The sequence below is a fragment of the Larus michahellis genome, chromosome 17 (genome assembly GCF_964199755.1).
Source record: "Larus michahellis chromosome 17, bLarMic1.1, whole genome shotgun sequence".
Taxonomy (NCBI): Eukaryota; Metazoa; Chordata; class Aves; order Charadriiformes; family Laridae; genus Larus; species Larus michahellis.
In genome coordinates, this window is record NC_133912.1 from 5167925 (window position 1) to 5190400 (window position 22476).

General features: G+C 40.3%; 1 long non-coding RNA gene across 1 annotated transcript in view; it reads left to right on the forward strand.

Moving 5' to 3' along the window:
- The first annotated feature begins 156 nt into the window (after window positions 1–156).
- The window catches only part of LOC141732320 (uncharacterized), a 27774-nt gene continuing 5454 nt past the window's right edge, over window positions 157–22476 (forward strand). Inside the window, exons 1-2 of the long non-coding RNA XR_012584063.1 lie at window positions 157–272; window positions 413–1420. This is a non-coding gene — a long non-coding RNA (uncharacterized LOC141732320). The remainder of the gene's footprint in view (window positions 273–412; window positions 1421–22476) is intronic.

The window sequence follows — 22476 nt, forward strand, 5'->3', positions numbered from 1 at the left end:
AACTTCTGATGATGCTACCATGCTTGAAAATGTACCTTTTAAAACAGTTTTTACGTAATGCTGTGTGGGCAAAGTGAGCATTCAATATTATTCTCTTCCACAGATGGAGAAAACAGTCACCAAGTGACTAAATAATTTGCTTGTAGTCACAGAGAAGAAGAACACAGTGTTCCTCATTCAAGCCACGTGCCTCTCTTATCCCCCTCCTGCACACTCAACATAGTTTGGGGAATCTAAAGGTTTAGATCCCTGTATTTTGCGAAAGGTGTAAGGTAAAGATCTGGACCCCTTTTGAGAGCTCACGATCCCACGCACAGTTCCCTTTCACTGAGTTGTGCTTGTACCCTGGCTAAATTTCAACTTGCCAGGTGGTTTTTGATTTTCCTAAAATTATGCTCTTGTTGTGGACTAGGTATTCCTTCCTGCTTTGAGATCCTCCAGAGGACACGGAGCCATGGACATGCCATTACCAGTTACTGGTACTAACGAACAGAGAAGATTTCTTGCAGCTCCTTTTAGGACATTTGGACATTGCTGAAGCACACCTGAAGAGTCAGAACCTGGTGAGGTCACTGTACGTGGCTGCCAGCCCCAGGATACTGGCACAAAGAAACTGGCACCATTGTGATAGAAAATGGACAGGGATTCACTTGACTTGCGCAGTGGGAGGGAATGTGATCAATGTGTAATTTACTTTCAGGGAAAGATGCATAAAGACTATAGTATAACGAACCTACAAAAATTTATGTGCTGGTTTTTAAATAGAAAATCACTTATACACCAGTTAACAGTATTTTAACATGAGTCTAATTCATGTTCCTTTTGTATTTTTGATCCTGTGTGTTATTCAGCATGACAACAATTGGGCTTTTAGGGGCTGAATTGTCAGATATATGTGGACATGTCTCCAAAAGTTCTCTCTGTAATGCCGCTTCTATTCACAATCTGTGATCTCCCAGGCCTATCTTTTAGACACGCTGTGGATTTAAAGTGGCATTTAAAGTACACAAGATGTTTCAGCTTCTACAGTCTGCAGGTGATGGGTACGTTTGGGTGTCATGGTGTTCTAAGGATGAAGAAAAGGGAATGTCATTAAACAAAAGGAAGTACTGAGCACCTGCTGAAATTCCTGTTGTCTTTGTCTTTCAGCCAGTACGTAGGTGCTGGGAAACCCTTTTGATTAGAATTATCTTTCCAATGGAGGACACATTTTTTGCTAGCGGTGTTTATTGGATGATAGGCAACGGCTGCTTTCCCTGAAGAGCTGCTTGGGGCCAGCTGGGGCTCGTGGAGGCAGGTGTGGTGCTGCCGAGGAGGGGCGGTGGGACGCCCAAGGAGAGGAGCTAGCCAGGTCAGTTTGGCTCCTGCAGGAAAAGGACTTTGACGCCCCAGTGTAGAGCTCCTCCTCACTGCACCCAAGGTAAGCCATTCTGGCTTCTTCTAAGGCAATTTTGATGGTGTTGACTGTAAAATGGGTTTATGTGAATGTCCTGGAAGTTGATTTGTACAAGTGGACTTGCGTGTTTCTGTGGTTTCAGAGGCTTAATTAAGGTTTCTTGGTCTTAATTTTTAGAGGATAGACGTGCTTATCTTCAAACAGTTTTAGGGAAAGATAGGGGAACTTGGGAACTGTTGTAAATCAAACCAATTGTTATTTATTTCAATTTTTTAAAGTCTGAATTGCAACAGTGCCTTTTTGATTGAGGAGGTTTATTATAGTGGTCCCTAGGGAGCTGCTTGGAGTGGGTTTCTCATGTGGATGGGAAGTGAAAGTCTTTCTCTTGTTGTGTTCAGTTTCTTCCCTTTCTCAGACAAAGTGAAGCTTTTCCATGTTCTGGGCCCTTGCTTTGTCCCCAGATTATCAACCCAGTCTGTCCCACTATTGTGCTTTTCATAGTTGTTGGAAATAGTTGTGTCTCTGTGCTAGCAGAACCACAGGAGCCTGATTTCTACCACCATTTTTGTGTGGATTTGCTAATATTGAATTAAGAGCGAACTTGGTCTTTCTCTTAGCGGTGGCATTCATAGGGTTGCTTCCCTTTATCTGGTTCCTATGTTATTGAAATATTGGTGGAATTAAGGATCTTTTAAGCCCTTACTGTGTGTTCTTGGTTTGTTTGAAATTAGCCAGAAAGCTTAAAATTTGGGAAGTGGTAGGAGAAAACAGACTGCAAGAAACCAATAGGTATTGTTGTGCTGAGAAGCCAGGCTGAAAAAACAATGTTCTTTTTTCACTGTTTGTGCTTTGATTACTTTGGTGCTGGTATTTGTAAAGAGTGTTTTGTGCTTATTTTCAAAGTTTGTTAACAAAAGGAATGCAAAATGATAAATAACCCAAATGTATGCTGTGTCAATTTTATTTTTGTTATTATTGGTACCAATGAAATGTCTATGGTGGTTGCCTATGTAATAGTGTCTCCCAAACTTGGGGTTCCTTATAGAGTTGGTTTGTTGTATTTGTTTGGTTTTTTTCATACAAGCCCTAATTGAAATCACGGTATAACTCCAATTACTTGCATAAATTTAAGATGAAATTGTATTTTTGTCTGTGTCTGGGATTTTTGTGTGTAAGAACTGCTGGCCCATAGGCAACAACTAAGATCATCTCCCCTCCCTCTGGCTATATTCTTGATAAATATGTAGGGGGAGGTAGTCCCTGCTTGGAGTACTTATAGTCTGAAAAAAACAAAGCACAGGAGGGGAAACAGGCATTGGCAAAGGAAGGTAACACACACAAAATTAGCACTGGGCTCAAAGGACAATATAACTCTCATGATGCATAAGGCAGTGCGGCAACCTCAGGCCTAGCCTGCCCTCCCTATAGGTACCCTGTAGGTACCTGCTCCCCTTCACCCACCCATACTCATGCTCACTCCTGTGCTCTCCTTCGCGCACACACGTCTGCTGAAATATTCACTGGGAGTGCGAAAGCAGCTGCTCTTGTAAAGAAACAACCTTGCATGTTACTAAGAAAGCGTTCCCACTAGTTCAGGCTTCAGCACGATGTTGTGAGTAGCCACCGATATTTACCATAAAAAATGCCCAAAGGAAGTTAGGTGTCCAGTCTTGCTCGTAGCACTGCTGTGGGATGGAGTCAGTGTGCAAAGGGTTAAAGATTAACGGGGCCGGATATGACAGGCTAATGTGCTTTCCAGGTAATCAAGATAAACTGAAGCTCATTATAAAAGGGATGAGCTTGAGCCGTCTGTAAAATACAAGTACCTTAGAGGAGGGTGGGGCTGCTTTCTTAGCGTTGGGAAGCGGAGGCAAGAAGGAAAGCGGGAGGTTTTATTCCTCCCAGTCAATAGGTCTGAGGATGGCTGCTTGCTCATTTATTATTTCTTTAGCGAGGCTATACTGGATAATCAATATGCTGCAGAGGAGGTTTTGATAGTGTTCATACATCCTGGGTGTGGTATATGGGCTAATCTGAAAGCGCCGCTGCGGGGCTGCGGTGGTTTTTTGCTAAGCTGCCAAGACAGATCCCTGTAAGTGGCTGGGTTTTTTTTATTTATTTCTTTTTTTTCCCTTCTCTTTCTTCTTCCCAAGGCAGGCAGTGGGAAATGGCTGCCTTGCTGAAAAGAGTCCCAGTGAAGCTTTTGTGCTTTGCATCTATCATGATTATTTTCCGCATCCAGCCTATTCAAAAGGGTGAGATTCTAGAAAGGAGCATCATATCTGTGATGCAGAGAGGCTGAGCGTTTCTCTCTTGGTATATAGGAAGACTATAGACCTCTGCTGTATATCTAAGCATTTCTGCCCTGCAAAGCACTGGGCTCCTGAGCCCCCCCCTCGATATGTCAAGTTTAAACCTTTGAAATACATTATTTTCATGCTCTGCAGGGACTTTTACAAGAGGATTAAGATACTTCTCTAGTGTATTATAGGGAAAGAAACATTATTCCCTTTAAAATAAAAGTGTTGGAGAAAAAAATGTTTACAAGTGCACTACAACTAAGTATCGTGTTTCCTAGCACAGTGTAAGTGCTCTTGCAGGCAGGCTCCTGTGCTTTATAGTGCTCTCGAACCTGTGCTAAGTCCTGCTGAATTCCCTCTGAATTGGATATTCAGTTGAAGATAGGGTCCAGCTGATGATACATCTTCCAGTTAGGCAGCAAACACTGCAAAATGGGTGAACTTCGGTCTCCTTTCTGCGCTCATCTTGTGAAAAATGAAACGGGGAATAGCTGGCACTGGGAAGTATAGTAGAGGTCACAATATACTTTTGCTGATGTACTGGGTGCAGACGTGGGTTCACAACTGTAACAGTCCTTTGATGTCTTCCTAAACTCCTTTTTCTATGTTGTGGTCTTTCACAGTTAAGTTCTAGTTGGCCAGAGCCATGAGAATGCTCTGGTCTCACCCACCTGTGAGGAGACCTTGTCCTGTGCCTCAGTCTCCCAGACAGACCACTGAGGAAAGATGATTGCTGGCATTCTCCAAGGGACTCAGAGACCACGCAAATGCAAAGTGGAATCTATTATTACAGTGTATTAGATCTTTGCAAACCTGTAAAACAGGGTGGGGAGTTCAGCTCAATAGAAAGCTTCCCATGGTCAAAATAGAATTACTAATGTTTGAGATTTTTCTTAATAAAGAAATTTATAGTATTCCCTATGAAATAGGAGCTATAAATGGTTTCTGATATCCAGAAAACGTATGCTCCTGTAGGTGCCTGACTGTAGACTGTACAGTGTCCAAAGTAGCTCTGCTTGTAGAAACATAGATCACTTACCCAATGTTGGATTTCTTTTGTCTTTTCCATTACCACCAGATACTTGCATGAAGAAAATGCAGCTTGCTGCTTTAGGAACTCAGATATTAGGAATGTCACACTTCTAAAAAAATAAAGAAAAATCCCTTCAACGTTTCCTCTTAGATTTTCCTACCTCTTGGCCACCTATCCTCTTTCTCCTTGCTTGACTTTGTCCTAGTTAATATTCCAACAGGTGTTTCCTTTTTCAGTGGAATTTTTTAGGCCGATGTCTCAAGAGGCCTTCTGCATAATAATGCTGTATTCATTATGTGGCAGCGTTACTGGGAGAGAACTTTATTTTCTTAACCCCACCATTTCCCCTTCTTTCAGTGAGCGTGGGGGGTGGAGGAGGGAGTGAGTTGTGATTTTCAGCATCTTCTGCTTCTTCGTCTTTTCATGAGACCACCACATGGTACCATTTTGAATAAACCCCACTGGGAGGGTGACAAGGATTTGGGTATGGAGAAGTGGGGCAGAAAGTCTCTTTTATTCAGCAGTTTGTAAAGCATCTCGGCTTCTGATTCCTGTTTCGCTTTCCTGTTGAGAGACTATTGGAAATGGCAGAGTTAAAAATAATGAAATTAAAGCTTGTAGGCAAAAGAGACTCATCCCTTTGTGCCCCCTGGTGCATTTTGATATTGCTAGAAACTTACTGCGGTGACATTTTGGTTTGAGGGTTAACAGGAGCCGCTCGTTAATTCCTACAGCAATTTGAAAGCTGCTGTTGAGGTGACTTCTCTGCCTCTTGTGAAATTCACCCCTTTCTACTTCTGGATGATGCAGAGCCATCATTGTCAGAGTGTGATGACGTTATATGTGAACATAAAACTAAAGAACAAATATGTTGTTTCAAGGTTTTACCAAGTTTGATACTTTTTTAAAAACAAGGATGGAGGGATATAAGGACTATGTGCCAAAGCTTCCCTGTGCTCGGGTTTCATCGTGCGTGAAATGCTGGTCTGTACTAGTGTTGCACTCCATGCAGTAGTATGGTCCACAACTGAGGAATATTTGCAAGTGCCTGCGGTAACTTGGTTCACTTCCAAGAAAAAAAAAAAAAAAACCAGGGGGGAAGAAGAATAGTAACAATGCAACATTGTAAGATCCTCATGTTATTCGAGGACTAGCAGAATATGATTTACCTCAAACTGACCAAAGCAAATAGTACGCCCACCAAGCCAAATCAGCAAAACTTATTGCCAAGTGGCATCACCGAAGCCGAGGGCTTAAATGGTTTCAAGAGAAAACATGGCATTTGGAGGAATATCCAGAGACGCAATACTAAATAAGCGTGTATGTGCCAATTTGGAGACTGATGCATACCTTCACACTACAGGACATGAACTTGACCTAGGAAGCTTCCAAGTTGATTATTTCATAACTGCATTAGTAAGTGAATGGCCAGCCCGTAGCACTTCATGTCTAGAATAAACAGGAGGAATAATGAATTCGCTCAGCCCAGTAGATTTTGAGTTTATATGTGAATGCTAAATAAATCCTTGTCTGTAGCATAGCACCAATCTGCACCTAATGAGAACATTGGAAAAGGGAAAAGACTTGTCATTTAAAGTTTCAAGTTAGCTTCAAACCACCTTGCTTGCCTTGGGTTCGCTTCTGTTACCTGCTCTGTTTTGAGACCCCTACGGTATGTCACTTGCTTTTCTCTCTCGCCTCTGCTATCTGTCTGCAAGACAGTGAACAGCTTTTATTTTTCTATCTCATCGCTGATACTTTGATAGTAAATTCTTTGGAGCAAAGACTGAATTATGGTGTGTTTGCCCACCAGAACAGGACACCACTCTTAAAACTATGACTGGTGCAAACGATATGATACTCCACTGTTATCTGCTGTTCTGCATGCTGCCGATGGATGGATTGCACAAAGGCAAGCTGAAATTCTTCTCCTTTTGTGATCCCGCCCCTTTTCTGAAACAAGAGGGACTCCCCATTCGCTGGGTGCCCTTGCGTCAAGACAGTTGTCTTGACGGAGATGCACAATTCCCTGTCCTATATGTGAGATAATACCTGCTAGGGGTTAGGAGGTATTGAAGGGAGAAAATGGAGTTTTGCTGCTGTCTGCAAAGAATTATTAATTAATTTATTTATTTTCTAGTGAAGTGTCCAATAAAGGAGTCATGGCATGCTGAGTGTTGGGCATTGATTAGTGGGAAAAGGAGCTTAGATGACCCTTCCAACCTGAGTCCTTAAATCAGGACCATATGTGCCAATATTTTCTTGTATACTGTAGATGTACAATATCATGTAATTATGTATTATGTATGGCAGAGAGGGCAAGGAAAGAGGGATGTGAGTGCTGGAGCAATATAGACTATGAATAGATTAGGTTCTTCTGTTATAACTCCATTAAAAATTGAGTGCACGGTAATGTTGTGCTATTCTTAGTACAGATAACTTTTTAAAAGGTTAAGACCAATAAATTTGCTCGCTGTTGCAGAGCTCCTAATTCTAGCATGGAATGGGGTAGGTGACCTCAATATGATGCTACAAATTATTGGAAATAAGACAATTGCAATTCTTGGAACCTTTAATATTGATTGCTTAAGTAAATCATCTGTTAAACGGCAATCTAATTTGAAAGGTATACATTGAACTGAATTAATAAGTGAACTGATCAGAGTCAGATGTTTAAAAAAACCCACAACACTGCTCAGTTGGGTTGATTGGGTGCTTATAAACAAATGTATAAGTGGGAGATGAGATTACCATATGTACTTAAGGCTTTTTTCTCATATACTGTGTTAGCCAGACATTAACGACAGGATCCTCTGAGAGACTGCAGCAATCGTTGTGGCTATAATTTTTGCAACACAGTAAAAAATATTTTCACAGCAGTACATTCTTTCCCAGGTTATTAATACATGAAATTATTAAATCCAAAATCCTTAAACCAGATTAGATTTATTCTATTTGTTTGCTTGGACAACAGAAGTTATAATTTATGTTCTTGCCAGGCTCCTCACAAATTCCTAGTCTCCTGATACATTATTTTGGTGTTTGGATCTCTGACTCTTTAGAAAGTTGCTTTTTGCTTGGTCATCCTTGTAAATATGCATATGAAAATTTTGATACATGTGAATAGCCCTTTAGAATTCAATGGGCCCACTGAAGTACGTATCAGAAGGATCTAAACTACAGGCTGTGGAATATCCAGAATCTGAGCTGCAATTTATCCTATTTGATAGGTACAAGTACTTTGTGTATTTGCACAGCTCATACATACAGTAACATTAAAGAAATTTGTCACAAGTATAAATATTTTCATGGTGAAATGTCTCTATCACAAAATCTTAATTTGGAGATTAATATATTCCTGTGTCTTTAAGGTGGGCTTTGTGTTATGCAGCTATTACAAATGTTTTTCAGGATTTCGAATTATGAATAAATATAATTACTTACTGATTCCATCCTTTATGTTTACATTGCGTAATTACTAGCCACTCTTGATGCTTCATAATAATTGACTTTATATTGATAAATAGATTAGCTAATACGGTAAATGATTATTCACCAGTAAATGAATCAGTATGCTTTTGACTTCAAGTGCCATTAACAATAAATGCATGGATTCAGGACAGCTTATGCATTTTACATTAAGCAGCCCCTGCATAAACACCCAGAAAGCAGGGACCAGTGCCCAGGGTTGCTCCTCCTTCCCCGTTGCACGCACTAACCACTTGTTCCGCCTCTCCTGAACTTGCTCTTGTGTTCCATGGTTCTTAAAACTGCTGCCGTACCTACAGCATGGACAGGCTTTCCTGGAAGGCTGTGGAGTTGTTTAAACTCTTTTTAAGGCTGAGGACAGATAGAATGAACTTCTGGGTGAATACGCACTGTGTACAATGTAGGTGTCACTACCAACCTCTCTGGCAGCTGTTTTTTCCCAAAAGAGAGTAGCTATATCTACATCTATTTTTTTTTTTTTTTTTTTTTTTTTTGCAAGCAGCCTAGCCAAGTACTGTAGGATTGGTACGGCCCAAGAAAATCCAGGGAAATTAGTATCAGTGCATCTAGTTTCTGGATCCTACAACAGATCTTGAGTTTATTGGACCCATTTGAGTCAATCATGGACACTGTCTGACTGTGGGACTGAGATGCAGGAAACTTCAGGTAGAAAAAGGGGACTGAGGCTCCTCTCTGGGAATATCTGGCTACTAATCAAGGCAATTTGGGATCCCTGTTAGAGACTTTAGTACCTGAAGACCCCCTAAGTTTTTTCTGGGTCTGACCCAATCTGCTGAAGGAGTTGACAGTCAAAATGATTTATGGGAGCAAATTCTAGACCATATGTTGAGTGAAATCTTGGCTCCATTGAAGTGAGTTGTGGGGGAGGCGGGGACACTGGCCTGGATTTCATGGCATCAGGTTTACAGCTGCTGCCTGCATGTGGGAAGGGCAATAGGATATAGAACAAATAACTTTTCTCACTGTCAAGGAGAATGGAGTGAGCTCTGAGCCTTAATTCCACTGTTCATTAAGTCAATAGTAAAATCACTGCTTTAAGGGAACTGAGGATTGAAGCTAGTCATGACAATATGATTCCCTGTGTCTGTCACATGATCTGGGTTTATTTTAGTCACATAAAGTCCCGTCACTTTCCTTTCTTTCCTCTTTTGCTGTCACTTTATTAACCGTAATGCTGTCTAGATGACATTCGAGACCTCAAATATCAACATACACCATATAATACATAAACGTGCTATTCCAGCCTCATTACAGCACCAGGATTAAAAAAAAAAGGGGGGGGGGGTAAGCTAAAATTAATGCAACAAAATTGGAACCAGTCCTTAAATGGATAGGAATTGTAACGTGACGTTACAGTTCTATAGCATCACATCCAGTTTGCTGGATTGCTTTAGATTAGGGTCCCAAATCCTGGAAATGTTTTGGCATGTGCTTAACCTCAAGGTAAATCACTCCCATGGCAACTCTTTCTGGCCTGTGACTCTGTTATGGTGAATTCCCTGGACTTCTGCTGCTTTGCCATACATTCCAACTCTTCCAGCTCCCAGAACTAGTGTTAAGTGTGTGTGTAAAATCATAAAGATCCTTTCTGGTACTGTGGGGAGATATCTCTCTGCTGAGCTTCAGAGGATGGAAAACCTTCTCATTGTTCTTTAAAAGCATGAGTTATTTCATGGATCAGGTATATAGCTACAGGATCAAATCTTGAGATCTTGGACTGGTAACCACGGTGCTGGAAGTTTTTCCCTTTGCAAAAATGCAGTACGTGTAAGTCAAGTAGTCTTCTAATGGCATTACTGAACTTGCATGTCAAGAAGGAGTTTCACTTGATGGTAACGTTTGAGATTTTTTATTAAAAAGTGTTTTGCTAGGTAGTGCAATTTCATGTATTTAACCTGGCTTATGGTTGCTTTGTCTCATGCAAACAGGGTGTTTAGTTTGTGGGTGGTTTTTTTTCCCGTCGAAACGCTTACATTTTCTTTTTCTACATTTTTTTTTCTCTTGTCGTATTTGGTTGTTTCATTTTCTTCGTGCTATCTCTTTCAATATTCAGTACTGTTAAGTCAAAGAAATATGATGTCTTGGTATGACATCAGAATGTTATAATTCAGTGATTGTCCTATATTGCTGACTTTTCTCTGCATGCTTAAGTGAAAATGCAATAAAAGGTTATTCGTGTATGAAAGATGAATGCGAATTTGAATGCTGGAGAAGCAGACAGATGTTGGAGCTAAAGCTGGTTGATGACAAAGCAGGACTGGAAGGAACACAACAGTCCGTCACCTGCTTTGCAGCACAACTCTGGCTATCAAGGACCTCAGTAAGAATATTAAGTTTATATGCCTGTGGCAGCCTATTAAGTTCACCTTGATGATTTGATTCGAGATACTCATGAGTACACCAGACTGCAAAAGCCCGGCTGTGGTCAGGGGAAGGAGGATTGTAGAATGTAGGATGGCTCCAGAAACTTTTGGGTGTAGGCGTAGAGAACTGGCCTGCATGGACAGAACGAGGAACTGCTCTGTCCTCCAAAGGTAAATGTATGGCATATGCTAATTTACCCTAGCTTTGTGTGAGATCTTTTTTAAAGCACAGCATGAGAGAGTAAAGCGATCCAGGATGGGCAGATGGTATGGAGGAAATAGTTGCCTACAGCTGCTGGGAGCAGCAAATAACAAAGCAATAGCAGCCAAAACTTAGGCACATCCAACTATGGGACAGGGAAAGCAAAGTCCTGGAGTTTGGGTAGAAGTGTGAGAGGTGGGAACAAGTTCAATTTTCAACATTTGGTCAATGATGGGTCTCTCCGTGAGATGAAATATCGTCTTGTTGATTTTTTTTATGATCCTTCTGTGCTGCGTTTCATAGAAAATCAGTAAAGAATTAGCAACTATGAACTGTTATGTTCTAAATTTTGACAGAATAAGTTGACCGAGACCTTATTTCTCTAACCAGCTAAACAGGATTGATTCCCAAGAAGTGTTTCTGTGACTCCAGGATTTAGTATGAGCTGTTGACTCTCATCCAGAGGATAACAACTCTGTTCTTCACTATCAGCAGAGCTGTTGTCAAGAAAGATTTAGGAACAAATGAACTTGAACCTTAATCTCTCCACAGAGGTATAGTAGAAAGCATACTTGGTCACATTTCTCCTGTGTGCCCACCTATTGTGGAGTCCTTGAGCAAATTAATCTTTTGGAAAACAAAGCCTGCAGTTATGAAATAACCAATGCTTTCTGGGTGCAGACACACATGAAATCAAGACCCCTATGGAATGGTTCCATGAAACTTAACAATAATAGAGCCAGTAATGGAAGAATGTATTGGTGAACCTAGAGTGCTTACTAGACAATAAGGCTATTTCTAGAAATCTATAGCAAGACTTTGTATTAAATTACATAAAATGGCTAGATCCTTACCTAAGTGAACATGGCCAATGAAGATCGGAACTTTTCTGTAGTTTGGGGGAAAAGAGAAGCTCTATAGAATTGCTGTTATATCATAGAAGCTGTTCAAAAGGTTTCTCATTTGTGTTTATAAAGACGAAAAGCTCACCGTGTGGGAAAACTCACTTAATGAATGCACAGGTCAGATATGACACATTTTTCATTACAGTGCTACATTGAATCCTGGCTTGGTGGTAATTTGGAATTCATAATACTTTGGTCTACTGAGCAAGCATAGTTAAATTTGCTCATTGGTAATAAAAAACCCATATATGATGTCTTTTTAAGGAAGCAATGTCTGTTTTGCAAACTGAAAAAATACGTCAGGGTTCGTTTGTGGGGGGGAGCAGGGGGGAGGTTGTGCAATGAATTGCAAGTATGAGCCAAAGCCTTGTGAAATCCAGCTTCTTCAGAACTTCTTCTGGGGACTGGATCCCTTCTCGCCTATAGAGAGTGTGATGGAATCTCCCTGTCTTCCTGTACTTTTTGTCTGGAAAAGAAGTTATTTGCTTTTCCTCAAAAGCTTTGAGTGCTTTTGGGAAATCAATGAGCTTGTACAAGTATCATTAGTTCCAGCAATTGTGAAACAGCTCCATTGCAAGTTTACAAGGGTCCTGTTTTCGCATTTAGCCTGGAGGGGTCCTGTTTTTCTCAATCAGGTTTTGGAGGCATGCAGTTATTGACTTATTCTAAGAGTCTAGAGCATCCTCTCTGATGGGATTGTGAAAATGTGTTTCTTCAGGGCAACCAGAACATGAGTGACTTTGAATCTGTGAAAACTTAAGCAATGAAGTCATGTATGTTGGTTACTTCTCTCTTTTTACAGACAGGGAGCTGATAGAGAGGAATTAATGGGAGATAGATGCCTATGACAATTAGAAAATCCTATTTCCTAATGGCATTATTCTATGTATTCACCATTACGTTACATGGTTTTCTCTTTATCTTCAGTTATTCTGGATAACAATGTGGTCCCAAATGTGGTCTCAGGATAGTTCTTGATGTCATATAAGAAGTTTAGGACACACCTTGAAAAGAGATTTGATGCTTTTAGATCAGAGAGTCGAGTTTTCAAAAGACAATTATCCCTTCTTTGAGTACTTTAAAAATTGTGTTTTGTAATCAGTAAGAGGTGAATTTATGATGTGAGAGGCTAAAAAATCTGTACCTTTCCTTTATTGCTAGCATCACACTCTCCTGCATTCCTCCTCTGCTCTTCTCGCTATGGTCATCTCGGCCGCTCTTAATCATAGCGCACAGGCAATATCACGGGGGCAATGTGACCCATTAGGCAGTAGACCTGGCAAACTGGATACACAACTGTTCTGGCTTTATTCCCAATGCAACTCCACAGCCCATTAAAAGGCAGAACAATTAATTAAAAAAATAATTTGCTGCTCTGATAGGATTCTTTTGACGTGAGGCAAAACTCAGGAAGAATTTTGAAAAGCAGGATTTTTATTTTAATTTGTCTTCATAGAAAATAAATATTTTATTTAAAACAACAAAAAAACTCCCTCTCGTTTTGAAGAAGACCAGTCTTTAAGATAATGAACATCCTGTGTCTAAAACATACCTTCTTTGCTTTACAGGTTCTGGGGGGAAAGACTCTCTGGTTCAATAAGAAACTGAGTAGAATGATGTATTTTGTCGATTGAGTTTCTGCGTGTATTACTTCTATGGTGTGTGTTTTTCTTAGTTTCAAGATCTCCTACTTAAGCCAAAGGAATTATAGCTTTTTGGTGTTCCATGTAGCATTAATTGGTACTAGTTGGACTACCAGACAATAAAAAGAAATCTGCTCTTTTAAAACAGAAGTAGCACTATTAGAGAATGGAATTTTGGATGGATCACCCTTGCTGCTGCTATTCTTTTTTTGCTCCGCTCTGCGGTATAATAAACAACCTTTTGAAAGACTTATTTTATGAGATCATTTTTGGACAACATAGCAACAGTAAGGTACCTACACCTGCGTTTTCAGTTTCTAGGATATATTGGTGCCAGGTGGGAAAAGAGTGGGAGATCGAGTCCTTGCAACAACCTTTGCAACTGGATTTTTACAGCAAGGGAGAGAGACAGCGAAAAATAGTCAACATTATTTCAGCACAGTGGGGAAGAAGGGATGAAAGCTCTGCAAATGAATTCATTGTGACAACCTTTGTGAAGAATCTGAGTGTTTGATCTTTTAAAAGATTTAATAATTCTTTTGATAGATTAAAGAATGAAATGGGTGGGAGGAGGAGAGGAAGTTAACTTTTCTCCCTGATTCTGTCAAAATAGTAAATAAAAAGAGCAAATCCCTAAATTTAGTAGGCTTCTTCCCACATCACCTCTTGATACATGTCATGTTATAGTCGAAACTGTAGACAAATGCTTGGAAATATGACCCTCTAGATAAAGATTGTGGACAATGATCTAATGTGCTTATATCCAATGGAAATTGATCTAAAAAGCAAAGTAACTGAACGCTTGGAAATCAGTATTTCCACTATGTAGCTATTTATGAAGTTGTACGCGTCTCCAAAAAGCCAGGCCTTCAATCACAGCTAATTTTTTTAATTATTATTTTTTTCCCCTGCTTTACCCATATATTCTATCACTTGCTGATGCCTTTAGGTATCTGAGCAATGCAGCATTTTCCCTGGCAAATATCTTCAAATGACCTCCAACTGATGAAGCTAAGCTCTGAAGGTCTTTGCACTAAACACTGCTGAACTGTATCTTAGGATAATTTTTGGTTTCTTTTAGCTTCTCAAACTTTACGTCTCAGACCCCATTCTTAAAGCTAAATCAGATTCCTGATGCTGTGATGTAGAAAGTAAATTCCTGGTAAATTTTTTCTGAGGTATCACTTAAAAAACCCCTGGAACAACAAAACACAAACCCCCAAGAACTTACAATGGGTAGATTTTTCTATTAAAGGACGTCCTTTTAAAATAAGGAAATTATCTGTTGCAGAAAAAGATATTTTGGCGGATCAAACCTCTCTCCTTTGAAGAAGTAGTTGTTCCCAAAAATTAACAGAGGGCTTTTGGTTTACGCTAGCCATTAGGCTACCTTTAGCTAACAAACAAACAAAAGACAGTTTTGACTGGTAACAGCTGTCATACAATCTTCCTGCCCTTTTCTACTTACACGTATAATCATTTCGTCATCGAATACTGAACAGCCTTTAGTATGATAAGACCCCAGGGTCCTACAGAGGTAGCCAGAAACTCATCTGGGCCAGAGCTGAACAGGAAGGGCATTCAATGTAGGCATCTATTTCAAAAGACTCCACATAATGAAGATTAATTAGGCCTTCTTTACCAATCAAAAGTTAAATACACATATCCAAGGCCTCGGGCTTCCTCACACCATTGAAGAGTTTCCATGGAAAGCCAAGAAGAATAAAAAGTGTTAGACAGAAGAAAGGTGATAGATTCCCCACTAAAGTTACTTTAAAAAATGCACCAAGATTGACTTTGCTTACTCACATACAAGTACAAAATGCTGCAACATGCACTTCCAGCACAAAGCAATGTCGGAATAAGACTATACCTCTGTTAGCACTAATGCAGCTGGCTTCTCCAACCACGTTATGTATAATCTTCTTTTCCGTGGCTGAGGGCATCACTTCTGTATTTCGTGTACACCATATCAGACACATGCAATATTTTTCCCTTTCCTAGCAACAGGACAAATTCACATACCTATCTCTTCATTTTTTCAACTTGAGTCTATACTGTGAGCTAGACTTCGATTGGACTTGAGAGTCTTTCTCAAGTAGGTAGCTTTTCTTTCTGATCTGTTTTCCTCTGAGATGTTGCTTGGCCCACAGCTCAAATGCAGTTTGGAGTGATCTTGTTCTTTGATGCTACAGTTTCAGGCCTAGGATCTAAACTAATTTTTCAAATGGCACCAGTGGGGAGTAAGACGCCGATGAAGCATGTACTCGAATTGAGGCTGTTGGAAGGGGATGGGAATGACTTGCTTGTATTTTCCCAGCTGAAGGATGTGTTCGAGTAGTTGGCGGAATGAGGGGCTACGTCTAATGCAATCACTAGCATAGGCCATTGCAAAGGCAGAGTAGGGGGTTTGACTTTATAAGACTTATTAGGTACAGACGTCCCCAATCGCTACTTTAGAAATAACAGGCTGTTGCTATTGGCACAAAGAAAACTTAGGCCACGAGTGGAAAAGGAGCTGAGCCCTGGCTCCTCGCGGAGTGTCTCCAGCACCTTTGGGCACGCCAAATCCTTGTAGTGTCTTATTGTCAAGGCTGCTGACTGCTCTCATTAACTTCAAGTGGAATCGAGTGCTCAGCACAATGGAAAACCAAGCCCTTCACTGCTTTAAAGTGATCTTTGGGGTTTCATATTTATTTGCAAAACAGGGTAACGTATCCTGAAAAAACATTTTTTTCCTTGCACAGAGTTTTAGGTAGACGCATCTAGGAAACACATGTTCTTCTAACACAATAGCAACTTACGAATAAGATCATACTTGTATTTGCATTAACACGGCTGGCTTCTCCAACCAGTTTTACATAATCTCCTTTTCAATGGGTAAGGGTGTCATTTCCCCTTCATTTCATACAACTGTGCTTTGAAAATGTAGGGAGGAAGTATTTAAAGAAAGTCCGCATTTTATGAAAGGGAAAATTGCCGGCGTTCCTTTGTGTGTCTCAGTAGGATTTGGATAGATTACTCATACTTAAAAAGGAAGGGAGCTTTTGCTTTCTCTTCTCCTTTTTTAAAAACTTGCATTAACATGATGTATTGACATATTACAAAATCCAAAGAATGTTGGAGAGCAAATCAACCACGACTTTGTCCACCAGTTGCAACAAATTCTTAAAACGTCGTCACCTTCTGAAATAAAATTGTCACATTTTGGATACAGGCGACTTTTATAAGGACTAAAGCTTCCCCTGTTAGATAGGGACAACAGCATGTGCGCACTCTCACTTTCTCTTTCTTTCTGCTTAAAAATTGATTCTCTCTTTTTCTTTCTTTTGATCCAATAAGCTTGGTACGAACACAGCACACTTTAACAATTTTCATAAATCAAGCAACTGGAATAGATTTTAATACAGAATTGTATTACTGCAAGAATGCAAGGCATGCAAGCTCTAAGCACTAACATTTCTGTTAGTTGAATGGAAGCCAATACTTTAGCTGTAAGCATGTTAAAGGAAAATAACTCCCTGCTACGTTTCTGGGGTCTGTGATGTCAAAAATCCTCCCTGTAAGTAACTTGCAACTTTTTCAAAGTTGTCCTTGTCTCATGGGTGATCTGACTGGTCAGTCACAGTTTGAAGAGTATGTTTTATTCTTCGTGGTCAGATATGAAAGTCTATTGAACTATTGCACGCTCTCTGGCATTCTTTGATTAAAAATACACGTAGGAGTAGAATATGAAGCATCGTTGCTGTAAGGACTTCTAAGTGCAGTGGTACCTTTTCATAACGGTTTTCTATACTTTATAGGACGTATATTTATATTAGCTTTGTTAATTTGACACTTGCTAATCAACCATTGATGATGATTGTCATTCTTGTGAAGGACGCTTTATCCTATGAGGTCATAAAGACATTTTATACACTTAATTGCACTGTGCGCATGTGTGTATGAATCTCTCTGCATATTTTTATATTTACAAAAGATGCTTATGCTAACACTACTTCTTTGGTATACTGTTTGTATTTCTCGTCTTCCTTCTCCTTTGTTGCTCTTTTTTTCCATTCATTAAATGCTGCTCATTGTTAAATCATTAACAAAGATTTAAAGGTAGAGGTGATTTTGCTGCTTAAAACTGAGGGGGGAAAAAAATTGCAAGAAAATTTTAAAAGGGCTTTTGTGAAAAACTGTTGATAAATGTTCAACCTTCTATCTCCTCTTTTTTCTGAAAAGGAGAAGGTTTTTTGTGAAATCAGTTGATGACATTTTCATCTAAATCCATTTATTATCTCGTATTTGAAAAGCACTTAGCTCAATAGGGCTCTGTACCTTCGCTGAGCTTTCTAGGTATCATTATATCAAGCATCCTAACTTAAGCATGGATAAAAGATAACACTGTTTGTTATTCTCTCCCTTAAAAAAGAAGGCAAGTCAGTTAAGGCATCTGACACTGAAGGTGTCGGTCATCAAGCCAATTTGAAGGCATTTCAGTTCATATTTTGGCACCCAATTTTATTATTTTTTTTGTCTTGACATTCCACAGGTTTTTCATGTCTTGGACTAGCCATAGTCTACATGTCTGAAAACTAATCAGATTTTGAATTGTCCTTTAGGGAACCACGTTTACTACTGATAGTACTTGAACATGTGGATTCCTGAGTTTGCAGTTTGGGTTCCCAACATTACATATTCAACTTCAGAAACCGAAGGAATCAAAGAAATTATTTCCATTTGCATGTACCATTCTTTGGAGAACAGAGCCCTCTTCTAAACATAGCAACATGTATCGGTTGTCACGGGGCAATAAGATAGCTTGGGCACTGCAGATTGCTTTTCTGCTGAAGGGGAGTACTGGTACATTCTCAGTTTAATTGCCCTATTTAGACTGGTGTACCAGTCTTGGAGCAGGAGTGGTCAAATAATATGCAGGATAATCCCTTCTTATAGGAATCTCAACCTAACCTCAGTGACTGGTACCCAGAGACTGATTCTGGCTCAAGAACTGACCTCAATCAGAGAGCGGGGCAAATGCAGAAAGCAAATTATCTCACTGCTTCCACAGTTTGCTCCCGAAGGACTACAGAACCTTGCATAAACAAAACTAATTATAACACACAAAAATTTCATAAAACTAAACCTTTGCTTGCAGGCTAACAAAAAAGAACCTGGAAGAGTGTATGTCACAGTGCCATCTACTGACGCCAGTCACAACAAAATACAAAGAATACCCAATTACAGTAATAAAATAAATAAATAAGGTGGGAGTCTTGGAAGGATTATAGTCTTATGTTTAAAGGAAGGAGATGACTGCTAATTAATCTAACAAAAGAGAAAGCCTCACCTACTGTCAGGTTAGTCATCCCACAAATGTCAGATTTCTCTTCAGTGCAATATGTTTGTTCTTGTAATTCTTGGAAAGAGACTATTCCACTGGAGGAACGGCTGACCGTAACTCTTAGTGCCAGCTCCCATATTTCTATTTTGTCTTGATGAACGCTTTATACTGTAGGAGAATTACAGCCTACTCTGGCGAGCAATTTGAAAACATAAAGGAATTCCATAAAGGAATGCCATTGCTAAATAAAATCTGTTCAGTCTACTGTGCGATAATTTTATCTGACACAGAAAATGAGCAGTAACTTGGAGGCAGGTAGGAGCAACATGTAATCCAGTTGACATAAATGAAAAGATGATACTGGCAGAAAATTGGGCTGCATATGAATATAAGGGCTGCTGAATAATAGGGAATGGAAAATGACGTACTTAGCAGCAGTAAGGTAAAGATGAAAGAAGTTCAGAAAACATTTGTACGGGAGAAGCCAAGTACGAGTCAATAAAGACTGAAATTCTTTGCTCCCAGAAGCAGAGTTGAATGCTGAAGCCTACGGTCTTAGCTGTGTTGCGGGTTGCCAAATGGTAAAGTGTCAAAACAATTAGATTTTATTCTCTGGTTGCTAATGTGCAAACTGAAGTGGTGGCTGAGATGTTCAGCAAAACGTTACTAAGCAAGATGATGTATCTTCTTCTGTATCACTTTCAGTAATTCCAAGGTAAGAATGAAAAGAAGGATGAGAAGAGAGCGATTGGGAATTGAGAGGCAGACAAAAGGAAAGTCAAGAGGTGAGGAGACAGTGGAATGTTGATTGAAAAAAAATTATATGTATTCTTAAGCCGTATGTCAAGTATAAGAATTCAGAAGGAGGATAAAATTGAGTACCTGAACTGTACTTGCTAAGATGCACTCTGATATATTGTGGCAGATGGGGCTGACGTCCTGAGAGAGGCTAAGAGGTGAAAGTAATAATGAACAAACTTCACAAAGTAGCAGTAGAAGAAATACTAGAGCTGTTTCAAGAGAAACAAGCAGGAGATGTTTAGATTTATGAGTTCTTTTGGATAGCAGCCATGGTTTGTCTTTATTTCCTAGTAACTGGTTCTTGGTTGGAGCTTCGTCAGGTCATCAGATTAGTGCTATCAGCTCTAGAAGGTTTTTAGTCCTTTTGGAGGATCTAGCAGGTGGGGAACTAACATGGAGTGCAAACATGATATGCTTTAGGGGGAGCTGTCTTGGTAAGTAAAAGCAGTGGAAATAAGCAAGAATAGAGAGGGGATTTTATTATGGCACCATCTGTCTCCTTGCTGTTAATATTTTTCTCAACTTTTTGCAATCGTTTTGAAACTTGGATTAAAGGATGGGTGGTGTAGTTCAGAACTTGCTGCTGCTATCAAGGGATGGTTTCAGAAAAGAGACCTAAGCCATGATAATAGCTGTCCATCCACTACAGCACGAAGCGGGTGTTTCATTGGAGTCAACTGGATGACATTGATCTTTAGCACAACTGAGTGTTTGCTCGGATCAGGGCCAACAAGTGAATTGTAACTTATTGCACTTTCTGGGTGTTGGTGTAAGCCTCAGGCAAGGTATTTCTCCTGATACTTTTATTTCTCACTCTCTTCTTCCTTGCATTACTACATTTAAAGTCAGTTAATGACAGTACAGACTTCTCTTAAATGATCTACATCTATACAGCACCTAGCACCATGGCACGGTGAGCTAGGACAAGCACCCGCTGAATGACAGTGAGCCCTGGCAAGTGCTTCGCTATCACATTGCCAGGTATTTTTCAGCCGATTCAGAGACTTCAGTTTTTATCTTTTAATTTCATTGAAGAAAGTAAAGGAAGCTTCTGATTTTTACTGGTGGATCCTGATGAGGACTGAAGCAGTTTAAACTTCACCGACCTTAATCATGCAGGTCACCCTTCTAGAACTTTTGTTTGCCTCCTGTTGAGCTGCTGAAGAGAGGAGGTGAAAAAAAAAAAAAAGGCAGCTTTCAGTTACTAAACCCCCTCGTGGTATTGAATTCTAACCAAGTACATCTATCCCTGCCAGCCAGAAATGCCAAAAGGAGGAAAGCTGCTGAATCAAAAGAAAATTGGGATTGGGAGGATGGTAGGGAATACGAGAGTAGCACTAGGTGAGTTTATTTGATAGACTTGCTGCTGTTTTGTGTTTGCAGATCATCTGGGAGTAGACTTAGGTTTTTTGAGTCTATTATTACTGTTTTTTGTTCCGAAATTATTTAGCAAATGTTTTTTGAGAGCAACTTCCAGCATATAGATTAGTTATCACCAGCTATTTGCTGTTCTTGAATAAGTTTTGCTGTTCTGAGCCTAACTTACAAGATGCCAAAAGCTTTTGAACGCCGCAGGCTATGGTCTGAGTAAATGGGAGTTCATGGTGTGCTGTGCCTCTTGGGTTCAAATCCTATTTGCATGGTGTGGAGTGGCCACTTAAATCATGTGGTTTTCTTTCTGCTACCTAACTGAGTGACTCTCAAGGGCCTTTCAAATCATTCACGTGAAAGGTCCCAGCCACAAGTACTCAGGCAAATAGAGTAGCCCTGGCGCTTTCTCCCCATCTGCAAGCCCTGCTGTACGGCCTCGTGGGCCGGCAGCACGTGGCACGGCAGTGGGAGATGACAGACAAGAAGGCATAGCAGAAGGTCACAACCTCTGGTCTCTTGCTTCTCTCTGAACCGCAACACATCCTTCCTCTGGGTCCGCAGTGTGGATCCTCTGTGCCTCCCTGATGCAGGCCATCAGTCGGTCACTGACGGTGAGCTCGGGGGAACAATTTGGAAAGTGAGCACTGCCTTAAATACTGGTGTCCTGCTTGCCTGCCCAGGTGGAGTGGTCCTGGAGAGACAGGATGGACAAATGGCCCTACCTTTGCAGCCATCATATGCTGCGATGGAGCATCTCCTCACCGTGGGGGGTGGCAGAATGGCCCACCAGTTTTAGCATGCAGTCATTTCTCTAATTTTTCAAGCAAAGGTGATCTTTTGACCCAAGTGTAATTATTTTGTTGTATGCATTGGTGGTGGTAACTCCAAGCGTGTGCTTGTTTCACTGTAGACTTTATTGTACCTGTTGGGGTACAAACCCAAACTTAATTTAGCTGCGTCTTTGACTTTGAGACAATGAGCAGCCCCTGTGGCATATTCTCAGCTGCTTTATTTTTCCGAAAACCACCAGTCTGCTTCCTGAGAAGTCGGGTGGCATTATTAGGAAACCTATGAGATATGCACACTGGCCTTGTGCAGGAATGTGTCTTTGAGCGTGGTTTGCTACAGTATGCTGTGTAGTCATCAGCTAATAAATGCCAATTTATTTAGATATATACTCTAGCCATGGCTGTCTGCTCTTCCGAAAGATCCTGTGTATGTCCTTTCTCTACCACACTCAGTGTAGTACGTTTGCTGAAGCCGCTGTTGCGTACGCTTAAGCAATAAAACATTTACAGCCGTTTCAAAAATTGTTGCAGTAGGCATTTTCCTCATTAATTTTACCATTGTAGATGGGAATTCATGAGGTGCGAAGGGATGCAGTCATACCTAGTACTATCCCTGATCCTGCTTATAACACCAAGCTTTTAAGGAAAAATGCATTGAAACGAGAACGGAATATTTTTGGGAAGATGAAGCAAGAAGCACAATGGAAGTAGTGACACTCATGCAGGTCCACATCCAGTGTCGCAGTGACTGCTTGTGCTCTGCATCGTTACATTGATTGTTTTGTATCAATTTACCAATTACCGAAGTGCGATCTGCTGGTACACTTGGAGAAGA